An 18,453-nucleotide genomic window follows, 5' to 3' on the forward strand; every position below is an offset into this window, starting at 1 on the left:
CATATGTATGTACGTCTGCATAGGAATTGTTGAAAGTTTTGACGTTAACTCTAACATACTTTCAGGTACATACTTAATTGCCTTGCGTGTGTATGAGTAAGGGAATATTTGATTGCCAAATCTGCGCCTCGACATATATGTATAACTATGAACAACGATAATGTCGGCATTTATGACGCTAATCCTGCTCTCAATCCAACCTACATTACACACACCTACATATAACATTGTAATCAGGTATTTCCAGACATACATAGTACAATCCACATGTAAGTGCACATGATGGCTCACTTAATACGTAGACCCAAAACGCTAATAACTTTTCGACTTTGGGCGCAATTTCATTTAATTTTGCATATACATATCAGCAGTGTGAAACAACAACGACGGTAACATTGACGGCGTGCCTGTGGTGTTGAAAACATTTTGTTGCAACACATTGTGGCAAGTTAGTTGTACTATAAGTTCACACATGTGGTGAAGAAGAAGAAGACATAATTCCATAAATGTGTACATACATACGCATGTAAATTAGACCGGGTCGCGTAAAAGATTTTGTGAATACTCAATCTTGTTTGAAAGCTTACTTGAAGAAGATTTTAGAGTAATGTTAAAAAAAAACCGCCTTAGCGATTTCAACCAAACCAAATAAAGCACGCCTGCCTCTTCTTTCCATTGAAGTTGAGGCCTTCCCCTTATTCTGCTACTATCAAAGGATGACGCGTTGAACACTTTCAGGACTGGACCATTTGTATCCATTCATATGATATTATTGAGCGGAGCCACTGTATTTGAATTTGCTTTCCTATAATTGCCTTTCCTATAATTGTTTCTTTATAGAAGGGTTGGCTTCTTTTCCACCTTAGACATTTTGGCTGCATTTCTTTATTCATTCTGAATGTTTGGAATAAACTTTTTTGTTTACTTATTCTTTAGAACGTTCCTGATGATACGTTAACTTATATTTCAAACGCATTCTGTTTATTCCGGTTGTGAAATGGGATTATCCGGAATGTATAAAGAAACACAGCCTTTGGATTCGTTCAAAATATGCTAATTTAAAAACACAATCCTTTCAGAGTTCCTCCGGGGTTTTTGGACATGGCGGCAATCCAATGTCTCTTCAATTTATTAGTGTTTCTTTTATTTTTATGGACAGCAAACATGTTTTGCAAGTTCTGGTCGATTTTTGCATTCTTTCTTCAAATATTCCTGGTCTTCCAGCTTTTTTTGCGTTTTGTTTTTTGCATCATGTTTTTATTATATTCGTAATTGAATTTTTTTGTTTAATAAAATCAATCGGTGGTGGCTCGTGATTGTGTGTTGGGTAATATCACACTGAGGATTTGTCAATAAACTTTTTCATCTATGGGGAAAACACTTAGGGTGCAATGTTTATTGGAACCACATTTATATCTCACGTACGATGCAAGAACAAAATTTTTTTTGAATCGACATACTTTAAGCATTGTTGACGCTATTTCCATTTGAATGAGGAAAAAAATCATTTACGTTATTTCCAAATTTATGTTCACTTTATTTCGCTTTTGAAAAGGTTATAATGTCAATTGGCTTTATTTCAGCCCAGAATACGAAATAGTGTCAATTGACCTTATTTCCGTTGATCTCGTTACGTGTCAAGGTATTTCTCGACTAACATTATTATTGATGTTAATGCTGCTTCTCTAAATTTTCGATATTGCATATGTATGACTTTCATCAGTAACATAAGCAACGAGACTCTCAGCGGTGGCTCTTAGGCTTTAAGACAATATATACTTTGTGCTATCCTCACTCATCTGCAGGCAGTGGCGGATACAGAATTTTGGTTGGAGAGGGACGACTGGTGTCAAATTGTCATATAAGGTTAAATTAATCAGACATTTAACGCGTTTCCCCGATGAGTGACTTGTCAAAGTTCGAGCTATATAACCTACATATGTACATAGATCCAACTGTATATTGATGCTTAGTATATGTCATCTAAATCTAGAGCCCTCGGAAGATAGTTCGAACGGACATTGGCGCTCCAGCTCTGAAAGTATTCAACTCGGAACCCGCTGGTGGAAGCAGAGGAAGAGGGAGGCCCCCACACCGATGGAGAGCCCAAGTGGAGAAGGTCTTGGCTTCAGTTGGCATTTCCAATTGGCGCCGGTTGACTCAGAAGTTAATTAAATAAAAACTATTTTCATTCGTTCGATAATCGGCCCGGCCTAATGTGTGCATGGTGTGCTTGTATTTATGTAGTTTTAAGCGTTGTTGGCGGTTGCGGCACTGGCGCCTATTAAAAGTGGCAGAAAACTTTTATATAGTTAGTTGAAAACGTCTGGGATTTATAACTTATTTGCTGTATACGCAACAAAAATCTACATATGCTCATACATATATGTAGGTACATACATATGTATGTCTGTATGCAAGTTAGTCACATGTGTATGAAGGAGGATTATAAGTGAAATGTAAAGTTAGGAGCTTCATGCATTGGCACATACTATGCTTGCCTCCATGAAAAGTTTCGCTTGATTGAACGACGCAGCTATTCAGTTGAAATGCGTCATTCGCGTAGCTGGTGCATCAGAAGTGTGCAAGAATATTTGTGTTGTTATTGTAACTATGTTTGCTACACACATACTCTTCTTTTTGTAAATTTTTTTTTTTTAATTCTAGTACTAAACTCCATAAGATTTTTCTCTTTATGTTTGCTATACGAGAAGCTGCAAACATATGTTTTCGTGGATACCGCAAACGCCTTTTAAAATTTCCCAAAATCGAAAACATCTTTTGTTTCCACCTTCCTATTTATGTATTTCCTCAGACCCAGAACTTATTTTATCAGAGTACTTCACTTTTAAGCTATTGGTTTCTTTGAAAAAGTTTAATAAATACATCCGTAAGAATTACAGTCATGTGAAATATAATAGAGAGACGACGTTTGGACTAATTTTGTTTTGTTTGTTTAATGCTTTTTTTTTATGAAAATGCAGCTCATTTTCTAACCATCAAACATCTAAATTTCAAACTTTATAGAAAACTCAAAAAAAAAAAAATCCAACAACAAATTTGTATCACAATTTTTAAGAAAAATTTTAAATTCTAGCTAAACAAAGTGCAAGTTTTTTTACTTGCGGTGTCACGCATTTCCTTCCATACAAAGTAAGTTCGACAATTTTATTTAGTAACAGCATCAGCAAAAAATTATCAAAAATCAACGCGCGTTCTTAGTTATTGGAAACTTGCATTTTATTAAGCAAGAATTTAATGGGTTATACATATTTAGAATTTTTCAGAAATAATATTAAAAAAAAGTTTTTTGTTGTTGTAAAATGTTGTTTAATTTTTGTAATTATTCTACAAAGCTTGAAATTTGGACTTACATATATGGTTTTCGTTATATAATGAGCTGCATATTTCTAAAAAAAAAATGCCGTGCCCCTATTATGTTTCACATAACTGTAAATAACAATATATTTCAACCTCCACTGCTGTATGACCGCTAGAAGCAGCAGCTATACTTAGAAAATCAAGATTGTACAAAGCGAGAAAGCTTCTAGGTGCGGTAATAATCGGAAGCGAAGTCAGAAGCAATTAGTAAGAAAATATTTCCTACTTCGTGCCCTGTAAGGTGAAGAAGTGCTTTCCCGTGTTAATATAACCGTGATGAAGCTATCAGCCTGCCTGATCGAGGCATATTGCAAGAATATCTGCCACTTCATTGCCGATGATTCCTGGAAATATGAGTACCATTCTGGCACATAATAACATATGTACGTGCAAGTATGTATATTAGCCAAATTATTATGTACTATTCCACTGGGAAATGAAAAGTTTGCTAGTTGGGGTAAATCAGCATTTTATGCCCAATTCAATTACCTTATAACCATTACACAAATAATAACTAATTAACTAGGAGAAGTTCGACATTTGAGCTCATTACATCTATACACTTCCATTTTGCCGGCAATGTACTGTGAGCAAAGAAGGCTAATAACCTTTGCATAAGGTGAGATGAAAAAGAAAACTTATGATACGTTAATATTCACATATGTAAACGATCTTCTTCTTCTCCGCCTAAGCGATTTTCGCCGAGGTAAGCGCAACACGCCAACTGTTTCTTCTTCTGTGCCTACTGACACCAATTGGAAATTAGAAGTTCTTTTACACTTGGCATTTACCTCACAGAGGAGGTCTTCCTATTCTTCTGCTGCCAGTAGTGGGCACTAAGTTCAAAAATTTCACAGCTGGAGCTTATGCACCCATTCGTACAATATGACAACAATAAGCCACCAGGCCAGTGTACTTTAATTCGCTGGACTATGCCTCTAGAAAAGCTGCCTGTGTGATGCCATGCCTAAATTAGGTATGTTCGCAAAACTAATTCAGATATGTAGAGCACTGTTAAGTACCACCTTAAATTCCCTTCAAACTGACAAGGACCACTCCGTGCCGTTTGAGACCAAACAAGGTTTAAGACAAGGCGATTCACTCTTATTCAACCAGATGTTGGTAGACAGCCTGAGACCCAATTTAGAAAAGAAACGAAAGAAGAATATTCTATGCTTTACAAATCTCTCATCAAGCTCGTCCTTTTATATGTATCGCAGAAGCAAAGACGAGATGACTTTCGAGAGACTTATCCTATACAAGATCTGCCGGACTATTGGTGTAAGCAACGAATGAATAGACAAACTTTACGAGCTTTTTAACGATACATTTTTAGTTTAGCGCATGTATGACAGCGCTCGAGTGAAAAGATTCTACGACATAGCACTCTAAAGTGGACAACGAAAGTAATAGAGTCCACAGAAGGTCCTGTGTGTAGTTGAGATGAGACAGAGAGGTAACTGGGGCGAAGTTTTTTGGTCGCAGAGCAAACCGGCTATCGGTTGTAGTGCCAAGCAAGAAGAAAAAGAATATCTCATCAGACGAATTTCCGATTATAAGGGGTTCAACCGTGGATGAATGGAAATTGATTAGCCATCGCCAAAATTGTGATCCGACATCTAATCTCACTGAGTCGACACTCCAATAAATGCGGAATATATGCGACCAAAAGTAAGTGTGACCGATTAGGCAACCAGTCAGTAGCTTGATAATGAAAATAATGCGGTTCTTCCTATCGAAAGAAAAACCTAAAGTTTCGGCTTGTGTAAGGTGCTCTATAGAGAAGTTAGAAGACTCGAATGAGACCACAAGGTAGCTGAAAATCCTTATCTCGACAGGTAGAAAACAAATCTTTGTGAGGAAGTATTTTTTCTTCACGAACGTATTTATTGCTAAGAGCCCTTAAACACTGTCTTCACAAAGATAAATAACAATCCAACCAAGAGTGCATGGAAATTTTTTTTCCGAATAGTATAAGTAAAGTTGATTGCAGTGCAATGCAGATTAGTTTATTATTTAAATGCATTTGAAATGTCTATTCTTATTGATTTCACCACAATATCTGAAACCTTGATTGTAGTTAATTTTTCCAATTCGGAATGCAACATTTTTTAAACCGTAACTGTGCCTTAGCGTTACGGCATCAAGTAGGTGTTTCCAGCTGCGATCAACATTGGCATAATAAAGTTTATTTGATTGCAAATATACGGCTCGAGTTGATGCAATCATTTACATCAATCAAAATGATAAGCGGCTGACATAACCGAGTAGTTTGTGGTGCATACTTTCCCCTGGTAGGACTCAGGTTGAATTCCCAATCCAAAGCGTTATTTTTGAACAGCACTTGCAAACCTTCGAGTGAACTACTGCAAATTGAGCAATCGGTGTAAAATTGTATGTCCCTCCGTTCGTGTTAGAGTATCCCACAAACTGAAGGAGAACCTCGGCCAAAAACCTAGCAAAAATGTGAACGCAAAACCTTGACTTTTATACAATGTACATCTGACTAGGCGCGCTTGTTAGCAAGTCAATTAACGAATACATTATAGTTACATGTACTTACGTAGATATATATGAATATATATGTATTATTTTTATTTAATAGTTATATGCAAATTGTAATTTTTCCAGCTTATCACAACAAACATTGATGGCATCATTCATAGCGCGATTACGATTTAAGCTGTAATAAAATTATAAATTTTTTCAGATTCTTTTGTTAATTTATTCTCCTGTATTTGATTAAATCGGGCGAAAATAAACCAAATACAATTATCCTGCCCGTACCAAATCTCACAGACGTCGTAATTAATCATCATTAAAATGAGAATAATGCTTCAAAAAAATCAGACTTCATACTCCGTTTTTTATGAACTTGATTGCAATTAGCCATAGTGCAATTTGACGGATACATTTGAATTGTCCCTCTGTAATGTGCGAACTTATTACTCCTTTTATTATCTTTGCAAAAGCACAGTATGTGTGAATTTTTTTTGGAAGTGTATTTTTGTTAAGTAATTGCTTTAATGGCAATCGAGGCTGCAGGTCGTCTTATGATTTTTGTATTTTTTTTTTATAAGCTCCAAATTTTCGACTGCTGCCGGCCATCATCTTTCGGAGCAAATATCTACACTTTAAACAAAATAACAACGCATATGTATAAAGTATATAAATTGACAATACATTAGAAATTTACCCTGAAGATGATGGCCGGCGGCAGTCGAAAATTTGGAGCTTATTAATTTCAAAACAACAAAATCATACGACGACCTGGGGTCTATAACACCGTGGCCGTTAGCATACCATTTTTCTGCCGATATGTGGTTAAGTGATACCGAAAGTAAAAACGAAAACGTTCCTATAGTTTATCGGTATCGATAGAGAATGAATATTTTTCTCTCCTGAGAGACCCAGAATTTGTGGAAATGTTCAGACTGAATCGAGAACAATGTGAAACCGTGCTTGAAGATATAGGCCCAGTAATGGTGAATATTTAAAACAATTCGATGCTACGGTTTCTAAGTAATTCTTTATTTTCTTTAACTTTTTACAACTAATGCAACTATTTCCAACATTATTTCTTTTGCAGCCAAAATTTAATTAATAATATATGTTTAATTTTTCACGGCAAGCGCTACACGTCCACCGAAAACAAATGCTCGTAATAGAGCTCTTGTTAATAGGCACACGAATTTCGATACAATACTATATCGATATGTTTTCCATTCGATAACGATACTTTTTAATCGATAGTTTTCAAACGATATTTTTTGGTATCGAGTACCAGAACCCTTGTATCGTATCGAATTGCAAAGGCGCACTACAAAGTTAATGTAGCTGACTTCACGCAAATATAATATGAATTTTATGTCGAATATATTTTTTATTTTGACTTAAGCGCACCCTAGCGGTTCCATTTATTGCAAATATATGTCGTACTGTGACTTACCGCTGGAAAAGACCATATGTCTATACTTTGGAATTGATATGTAAAGCAATATGATTATATTTTGGGCTTTACAGAGTTCAATATTCAGATTTAATTTTTTGAATTCAGTATTGATATTGGAAATATCGGGTCTTTTTATCGCGATAATAATGGGTACCCGATATTTTTACAACGATACTTTAAATTAGTACTATATCGATACTTTCGATTCAATATCGTGTTCCCACTTGTTAATCGATTAGTCGAATAGCAAGGGTTGTTTAAAAAAATAATCGACTTCACTTAATCGACTAACGGTTTATTTTCGACTTTTTCAACTACCCGAAAATCCGACAATATGTTTTCTTCACGATTGAGAGAATACAAAGGTTGCGCCGATCTCGGACCGCTATTCCTCTCTTAACGAATTTGACAGAATCGTTGTTTGCATGACGTCACACTTGTGCAACTTGTTTACGTTTTCCTTGCAACATTTTTTCTTCTTCTTCCATTCTTGCTCACGTTTTGGCATTCCGCTCTCGCAATTGCACCAGTGTGACGTCACACAAAAGTTATTCTCAAAAATCCTCTCTGATCGGCGCAATCTTGTATTCTATCATTCTTGTGTTTTCTTTGAGTAAACATTTTTTATTTTTATTTTTTGAATGCTTATTTATGCTTATTGACAAACCCCAACCGCGCTAATACAAATAATTTTATGGTGAAAAACTGTCACTATACGAATAATTTCGGTTAGTCGATTTCCAGACTAGCGAGCGGCTAGACGAAAGTGAACTGTTAGTTGCTAATCGACTAGTCGACTAAGCGTATAGCCGGATAGTCGATTTTTAAATAGAGCTCTAGCTTGTAAATAACTAAATCAAGGCTATTCAAAATTTGTATATTAAAGTGCAAATCGAAATGCATCTACAAATGCTTGTAGAAAATGTAGAATTTTCGCTGATAGCTTTTTTTTAGCAATTACTTAACATTTTTAATAGGAGATCGCTGCATCTGCAAAACTTATTTAAATTAAGAAAAGCATTATTAATTTATTCAATTATCTATTTTACAGTATCTTGCATTTTCATATATGATAGTTCTAATTTAGCGGCAGAAGTTTATATATGCGCAATTTTGAGTAAAAACGAAAGCGTATAGTTGTAGGCCCTAGCCTCTACATTCAACTTTTTCATATTTTAACGAACACATATATGTACATCGCACATGTGTACATTTGCACATATATTAAAGCTACTAAATAAATGACTAAACAAATAAATAAAAAACTAAAAAGTTTCCCATTGGCGTTAGGCGAATGTAAACATTTTAACACTGCGTATACGAGCGCGGGGAAAAAATGTATTTGCCATAAAAACGTGTTAAAATTGAGTGTGAGTGTTTACATACAAACAGTTTTTTGTTATTCTTTTCATAATGTACAGTTTGTTATTTGTGTTTCTTGAACCGCGTCGCGACGTCCAGAGCAGTCTAGAATTTTTTTGGTAGCTATAATTATTTCCAACCCAACCTCTTCTTATCATTATACCGCAGCGTCTAGTTTGACCACTTTTTGCTAAAAATTAAACTACAGATGAGGTTTGATAACACCAGTTTATTCTAGTAAACCACCTCTCTAAAAACGTGACTCTAGGTTTGTTGAAAATCAGTTATGTTTTTTTTTCGAAAGAAATGCTTCCGCACTATGTATGTAAGTAGTATTAGCAAAAGGCCCTGCAAAAAATGGGACTAATCCGGGATGACTCCGGGAGCAATCGCAAAGGAACATGCGACTAATACCACTTTTGATCTCTTTATATGGAATGAACTGTTCGCTTTTGTTCGAGCATGTCCTATGAAGAGACTAACTGTTCACTTTTATACCCGAAAGAGTATAAAAATCGACTAGTCACTTTAAAAAAATAAAAATAAAAATTTTCGCCAGCTGAGATTCGAACCGGGTTGCTCAGTTTGGTTAGGCGAATACTCTCTCTGTGTGCCAACGCCGCACATGAAATTTCATTGACTAAGTGCGTAAATATCATTAAATCGTTAATAGTACCCGTTAGAGATGAGTTGGGGACTAATTGATCTCCGATTATACCCATAAGGGATGAGTCGAGACTAATTGATGTCCATTAATACCCGTATGAGACTAGTTGCGACTAATAAATGCCCAATCGTACCCGATTGAGAGTAATCTCGGACTACTCTCTTTAGAGATTAGTCGCACAATTTTTTGCAGGGGGCTTTCTCGTTTGTAAAAATGTAAATAGGGACGCGACATTTCAACAGCTTATGGCAATTTTTATTTGTTTGTTTTTTCTACCCGAGCGCGCATGTGCAAGGTTGTAGAATGAATAGAGAAGTCGATTAAGCCATGACTGTCTGGCTTCGTCCGTCTGTCCGTCCGTGTACACGATAACTCGAGCAAAAATTGAGATATTTAGGTTGCCCTTTACCCAAGGTAGGTTGGTATTGAAAATGTGCGAAATTGGACTGTAGTGGGACGCCCACTTCCCATATAACGGTATTTTCGGGAAATGCAAAAACAACGATATTTTAGTAAATACGCGAAGTGGAACTATGGTGGAAAATAATATCATTATGAAATTTTTGGGAAATGGGCGTGAACCCGCTCACTTGTGATGAAATGCTATATCTCAGTAGCCGCTTCACCAATCCCTACCAAACTTTCTTGTCATGTAAAGATATTTGAGAGAAAGTTGAAACGATGATGCGCGGGGTATATAAACTTCGGTTTCGTTCGAACTTATATGTCTTTACTTGTTTATTTAATTTTTATCAAGGTATTGCTCGTTATCTAGCAGAAACCATGCAATTATGAATTTCAAACTTGAAATTTCATAATATAAAAAAATGGTGGTTTACAGCTGTAAAGTTAGTTTTCTGCAATTTTTTTGTTGACGCTGTTACTAATTTTTTTCCGATTTCAAAAAAAGGAGGAGGTTACAGGTTCGTCGGATTATATATGTATATATTTATATATATTTTTTAAGTGTGTTACCAAATTACTTTGGACCACGTTAACCGATTTCGATAATTCATCGGATATTTTCATCGGAAAGGTGGTGCCTCAAGGGCGGTCGAATACTAATTTTGTTTAGATCCGATAATTGGATCATGAAGAAATGAACGATAATCTTAAATTTTTACATGAGAATTGAAGTCGGTTTTGTTTTTTGCTTAAAAATTACTTGTTTCCATACAAAGTGTGTTCGAAAAGTTTTTTTTTATATGGATGATCCTCTCCAATAACGGCACTACTCAAAAATTTCATGTTTTTGAGTTATATAACGGAGCTGTAAGGCGGTATATTGGAAGGTTTTAGAGATATCCCCGATTAGGGAAACTCGGGGAGGTACAAATGATGGGCATTTGTGTTAATCACAGGAGCGATAACCTCCACCCCAACCAAGGCTCTCGAAATTGTGCTCAACGAAAAACTACAGACAGGTTTCTATATGGCCAGACTGACATTTTTGGCCACTCGAAATTATGAATTAGACAACATTCTAGCTTAATTTAAATATGCCTACAGACTACACCTTATCTACCTCCAGTTTCGAAAACGATTTGGTGTACCAGGCAGATTTTCTTGTAGGAGGAATGGGAAGAAGATATAGTATCGAAATTTTAAAAGCGTAGGAAGTGGTGTAAACTTGCACAAACTTTCACTGAAATTCCGATTGTCAGTCTACTGCATAGTGTTTCCATCGGAGTTGATAGATATCTAGATATTCACGCTTTGCCTGATAGAAATCATTTTGTCGGACAGTCAAGCCACTATTAAATCTTAAGAATGCTACTCGATTATCTCAAAAACAGCTAATAAATGTAGTCAAATGCTATCCAACCTAGTATCCAAGTTCACTACAAGTGTGAGTTGGATTCCAGAGCACAGAGATTTACATACAAAGCAATTGTTAGACAAACGATTTCAGTTGAAGCTGCCGACGAAATCAAAAGAGTCGCACACTTTCGCTGCCACTGTCCGGGGCTGATTTGGCTCAGGCAACGTTATCTTCATAAATACTTTTTCGACAGTCTTTCAGAATTTTCTCGCCGAAAATCTGTGATCTTCATGCTTTAAAAATAAAACTAATTAGTTCAATTTCTAAGTGCATGGTCGACATCGAGTTAAAACGGTATCACAACGGGCCCTTTGGGATTAAGTGTGTCTCCATCAGGATGTGGATGAAGACAACCACTACAATCTAACTTTATTAATATTTTGGGAGTAATTCGGTATCAGTTTGAAAAAAGTTCAGGACCATTTAGGGAGTAGCTCAGGTCTATTGTTGAACCATTTTTGTGCTCTCTTTTTGGCACCGCTTCGGGACCTGTTCTGGATCATTTAGGGTCCATTTCGGAGCTACTTTAGGACTAGCTCACGACTATTTCAGGACCATATCGGCCCTAGTTCTGGACCAACTTTGGCTAGTAAAGAACTATTTTAAGATTATTTCGGGTTCATTTCGGGACTATTTCATGGCCATTTAGGGGACTAGTTGTGGACTATTTCCAAAGTAGTTAAATTTTTTTTTGAGACTAATTCAAAAGAATTTTGTGACTAGTTAGGGACCATTTGTGGAGCATTTCAAGACTTGTTCGAACTGTTTCATAACCACTTCCGGACAATTGCAACTAGTTCGAAATGAAATGAAATAGTCCTAACCATTCTTGAAATAGTTATAGGAAAGTCGTGTATTTAGACCCGACAAAATGAATAAAATTAATGTTTAATTTCTAACCTAACATACTTATGTTTGTAACTGAATATACATAAATTTCTTCAACTTCGTCTATTACATACTCATTAACAATAGCAAATACAAATATTCGGCCTGTGGCATTGCAAGCGGGACGGAAGTAAAGTTCTATAAGAGAACAGATCACAAATCTCGAGCTCTATAGAGAGGTGTGTCCCATTCTCTATGTACGCATACATGAAAAAGTGGAAAAAATTTAGCAAACAAAAATTAAAAATTGTGACTTTGCAGATTTTATCGAAATTATACATTATAAAGATAAAGAACCGACAAAAAGTATTCTAATAAGAATATTTGCTCTATCAGTTAGCGTTCAAAGGTCAACTTTGTGATGAACAAAGGGGTTGATTTTATTACCTATGCTAGAATATTACAAAAAATAATATTTTACATATTTGCATACATACATACATATGTATGTATATATACATATAGTTACGTATGAACTCAGGCATTACTTGGTTTCTGTATTTGATCAATGTAACATACATACATAATATGTACAATGCAGTTCATTGTATTCTATTGTGTTGAAGGTGCACGGTATTCAAGTTCAGGGTTGTGATTACATCACACTAATGCTTCGATTTGTTTACAATCGCGTTCAATAGCGTGGCGCCCGCGCGGTACGTCACGTCATTGGTTTATTGTAAAATCGCGATAATTATAATTTACGCATCTATGAGCACTAAGAGCTACAATTACCTGGATACTAGCTAAGCTAAACATATTCAACCGCATATATTGATGCACGCAAACTATCATTAGACTATTAAAGCCACTTTGCTTTTCTAAAAACTATATATATATAACTTCAACGAATTCTGTAGCTCGAATGAAGTTTAGTTCAATTCTTTAAACGGTTAAAAGCGGTACACTTTAAAAAATCTACATATAAATAGAATGGAATAAGTTTAGTTTATCAAAAAACTACGTACAGTTAAGAGCTTCTGTTATTCTATCAAATGCGATAAGAGCCAAAAAAAAAAAATAAAAAATAAAATATAACAACAAAATAAGCACGTGTTCTACTATTCGCATAAAATGCAAGCCACTACTGTATTCTGCTTCTCGGTTGTCTTGGCGTTCATCTGCCTAAACCTCAACCACAACATCAACGTAAGTGCGTTGCCTGCGGCTGAAGAGGACATTGCAGGTATTTTGTCTGCAGCTGGAACAGCAGAAGCAATGGAACAGCAGAAGCCAATGCTTAGCTTGTTAAGAGCCGATAAGCTGGATTTTCCATCGGACGCGGATAAAAATGTTGATTTAGCTGGGGTAGAGGCAGCAGCCGCCCTGCATGCGGAAAGTGGAAGCCGTCAGACGCGTCAAGTCATTCTTCCTTACGGTGGATATCCTCGCTATTATGGTGGCTATCCATACACATATCCCTACAGCTACAGCTACAGGCCATACTATTACTATAAACCAGTCTATACGTATGGCTATCCATTCTATTTTTATGGCTAAATAAGTTTTCAATCGATTGAATGCAAAATACATTTTAACATACATGCATACATATGTACATATATATTTTTTCGTTTTAGACGATTATATCTACTTGTTTAAAATATATTATTGAGCGAAAATCTTGGTAATATCTAGCAGTTTTTCAAACAAAAAATTGTAAAATGTATAAGTTGCCGAAATAATATAAAATGAATGATAAGTTTACTTGGATTTCATCTTAACTTAATAGCTGAAAGTCGTATGGCGACCACCAGGAGAAACTACTAAATTTTACAAAAGACACGGGCGACAAACTCAAGCTGTTTATTCTAAAATGAAAAACTATGCATATCGTGGCATTAACGTTGATGCTTTTGATTTGTACTAGCAAGCTCATCACTAATTTAAACGTTCACAGCACAATGCTCTTACAGTAACTGAATAAAAGGTTAAATAAATAATTTGATGGTTCATATTTTTAATTAATTATGCTGAACAGCAAAACATAGATAATATTTCTTGATTATATTTTTCCTGTTAAATATGTTAATCACTTTATTTATTTTAAGCCCATTAAATGACCTTTAATTGAATATACACAAGTACATATTACTATACATGCATATACACTTGCGCATACATACATACATACATATGTATGTATGTACATTATGGTGGTCCGAAAATGAATGTGAAAAAGAAAAGTTGGAATTTTAATGCCGCCACCCTCTAAGACTGCTCTCTACCGAAAAAATTTACCCGTATTTTACAACGCTTTTATCAACTTGTTTATTTTTATTTTGAGATAAAAAAATTTGGGGAGTGCTCCAAACGCTCAGTGTTTTCTATTGGGAGTCGTGGTATTTGTCATATTTGCTCTTTTGTGGTATTTTTTTAGAACAGTTGTAAAAATGTTGTTTTTGCTTTACAAGAAAAATCGTTGTATTACAATACAATTTTGAAAAATATGCGAGCATGTGTGTACATTACGGGGGTCCAAAAATTTGTGTGAAAAAGTCGGAGTTTTTATGCTCTAACCCCCTAGTATTATTCTATATCGAAAAAGTATACCCCTTATTTTTTATTTTGAAATCAAAAAATATTTAGAGGTCGCAAAGCACTCAAAGTTTTCCATGTATTTTATATGGGGAAAAACCCATTTTCAAGAAATGGTGTAGAATTCTTGAAAATCAATATTTTTCGATAGGAACACTCTATTCCTCTTCCAATAATAATACCTAATTGTTGCTTTAAACATTTTTCATGGTAACTATATTTTATAGGTTAAATAAAAATTTGGATATTGATATTGGAAGTCTCGTGAAGAGAACCACACTTTTCCGATCGAAACATATTGATTTTCAGGAATTGTATACCATTTCTACGAAAGGTTGTTTTTTCCCATATGTATAAAATACATGGACAACATTGATTTAAAAACAAATAAGGGGTTTAATTTTTTCGGTATAGAGCAGTCCTAGGGTCGGCGGTATAAAAAATTCCAACTTTAGTGTTTTTGGACCACTCTAATGTACCCTCATGTATTTAAAATTGATTTTTTTTTTACTTTATTTTCGTAATTTCAGTATAAACTATTTATTTCAATTTTTCTCTGAACAGCTGTTGTTCGAGTATTGAATTTTCAATAGAATAATTATTATTAATTTGATTGAGTGCATATTTTGCAAAAAATAACTAATCATGAAAGTGTCAATTAGAAAAAAATTTAATTAGTGCTATAATGGCCGTTTCAACCGATTTGCGCCATCAGCACACAGTGATTAAATATGTAAAGTGAACAAAATCGGCACTGACCTAATTATTGCTTATTATCTCCATTTTTTGCAGCTGCAGCTCTGTTAAATTAAGCGACAAATTTCAGTGAAATGGGTGCTTAACGAGTAAAATTAATTTAAGTAAACCGCGGAATTTTTTAGAGATTAGAATGTACAACTGAGTAAATATGCATACAGGTACATACATACTATACTTACATATATGTATGTAACTTTACTGATACTCATTTTACCTAGATAGCACTAAAATTTTATTCATTTAACGCTGGCTTGTAACAACTAAATCACATCGAAATTATGGCGCATTGTTCATTCCCGCGATGAACGGGAGTACTCCCACTTTTCGATAGCACATGCAACTCAGCTCTATGACATGGAGTAGATTTTGTGCGGGTTCCATTGGATCCGTTCAATACTCGGTTCATTAGGATTCATGCAGCAGGATGGCTCTAACATCTGTGAAAAGCCTACACAGCTTTTCTCTTTCAGTTGCTTACAGGAAAGTGATTGACACTTGCTGCAGTGAGACTGGGCTATCCGCAAACCCAACCATAACTAGTGTGGTATTCTTTACTAGAAGGAGAAGATTGGACGACCGCTACATTTAAAGAAGTCACTATTCAAAATTCTTCCGAAGTTAAGTACCAGGATAGAAATTTTTTATGGAAGTCTCACGTTGAACAAAAGATTGCTAAAGCCTTAACAGAGTTTGGAAGTCCAAAAAGGATTTGGGTAAAACATAAGGTCTGACATTTTGATGGATTCTGTGGACTCTATGACAAGCAGCTATGCCACTGTGGTGTAGTGGAACAGACTATCAGTCAATAACGTGGGGAATGTGCTAATCAAATTTCAATGAATACTCGCTGTGTGCTACATATATATAGTAGTTTTCTCCACAACATCTGTGGATGCAAGGCCAATGCATATGTAGTAGGCTTAAATGAACTGAGTGCTGGTATGATACGGTGGTTATTGATGCGCAAATTACTCGAATTTGAGTTTAACCACAATAGGAATCCCGCGCTCAAACATTGCAGAATATTAACTACTTAATGGCTCAAAAGGTGGCAAGGGGTCTGATTAATCCAAAGGTTACGCGAACAGCCTTCGCTTTTCTCTTGGGTAGTATGTCGCGGGATTCCAAGCAGAGGCAATTCTCGAGGCCATTTACTACGTGGTGGAAAATAGGTCTATAGGTAGGAGTTTATATATCTGTACTATTGCGGTTATTATTGCATCACTCCTCAGATTACTTTTCTAGACTTCAGAAGTAATCAAATCCGCATCATCGATGTGGAAAATTCCTTATTTTCCTTATTTTTATTCGATTGCAAATACCCTAAAAGGAGTACATGCTTCGCCTCCAATCGGTTAACTTCAAGGTAATAAAAGCAGCCACACCTTGCAACTATGGTAGCTGTCTTAACCGACTCTAAGTTGGCTGGAATATATGGAAGCATTCCAAAATTGCACAAGCGTTGAATTTCTAATAAAATTTGTGAAAAAACAATTGAAAACAAAAATGTCAAGATAATTCTCTAAAAAGTTGAGTAATGGTTGTTCTTTACTGAATTAATACTGTTCGTTGGCTTAGTTTGCAAACGTGCTAAGTCCACTTTTTATGTAAATTGAGATTTTGATGCAGTAAGATAGCATAACTGAAAATACATCATTACCAAAAAAGAAAATTACCGTAATGTCGTTTTTACTTGTTGTTATGCATTGGTACGCAAATGTGCTAAGTCCAAAAAAATCAAAAAAATATATATACACGTCTGTTTGTGTACACGATAACTCGAGATATCTCAACGAAATTTGGTATGTAGGTTGCCCTTTATCCAAGGTAAGTTGGTATTAAAAATGGGCGAATCTGAATGTAACCACGCCCATTTCCGATATAAAGGTATTTTCTAAAGATGCAAAAACTACGATATTTCAGTAAATATTGGATGTAAATTGTTCAAAATTAGTATGTGAAGTACAATTTTTGTAAAAAATATTGTTGTGCAATTTTTGGAAAATGGGCGTGACCCCGCTCACCTATTATGAAATGCTTTATCTCAGTAGCCCATTCACCAAACTCGGTAAGAGCCTAATTTAGGGTCTAGCTAAGAAATCTGTTGAAAATCTAATTCACTTAAAATCGATGATCGCGATAATCACTCAGCAGAAAATTAGATTATCAGACATGTTCTGCAAATCGTACGATTTCAAATCGGTGCGATTTACAAAATCTATTTCGGAGGATATATAACAAAGAGGGAAAAATTTGGCGCTAAATCGATGGACATAACGTAAATGATGTGTTTCTAGCAGTTTCCATATGAAACATTTAATACTTTGATTAAAAATATACAACAATACTTTGCAAATCGCACCGATTTGAAATCGTACGATTTGCAGAACATGCCTGTATGATACATTTTTGGATAATGGGCATGGCGCCGCCCACTTATGACCACAAATTTGTAACTCGGTAACCGATTTATCAATTTCTACCAAACTCTGTGTACTTAATAAACCTGGTATGGAAAAGCAATTCGTTGAAAATTATTCAAATCGGACCAAAATTACATTCGCTTCACGTATATCTAACGGTAAATTTCAGATCTCTTAATCTCTTAACAATAAATAAGACTGCGTGACACCGCCCAATTTATGACTACAAGGTGTATTTCGGTAGCCACTTTAGCGATTTCTACTAAACGTGGTTTAATTATTTCATTGAGTTTAACTCAGGATATTATCGAAAACGTTTGAAATCGGGAAAAAGACCCTGCTTACGACAGTATTTGATACCTGCGCCGGGTAGATAAAGTTCGGTTTCGCATAAACTTTACCTCTTTACTTGCTTTTAATTATTTTATTTTATAAATGGTACATAAATTTACGACTTAAAATTGTTATTTTTGTTAATAGCAATGAAATAAAACTGTATTAGGTTATAATTCATTTTAAAACAATAAAATATATTTAAAGTAAACAATTAAATCTTTTAACAATAAAAAATAATGGAAAAAAGGTTGATAGAAAATGTGCTAAGTCCACATTAAAAGAATAAAATCTTAAAGAGAAAATGTGGTAAGTCCTAAAAGAGCCT

Source organism: Rhagoletis pomonella, unplaced genomic scaffold (assembly GCF_013731165.1).
Source record: "Rhagoletis pomonella isolate Grant_MI unplaced genomic scaffold, Rhpom_1.0 Rhpom_scaffold_00004, whole genome shotgun sequence".
Lineage (NCBI taxonomy): Eukaryota > Metazoa > Arthropoda > Insecta > Diptera > Tephritidae > Rhagoletis > Rhagoletis pomonella.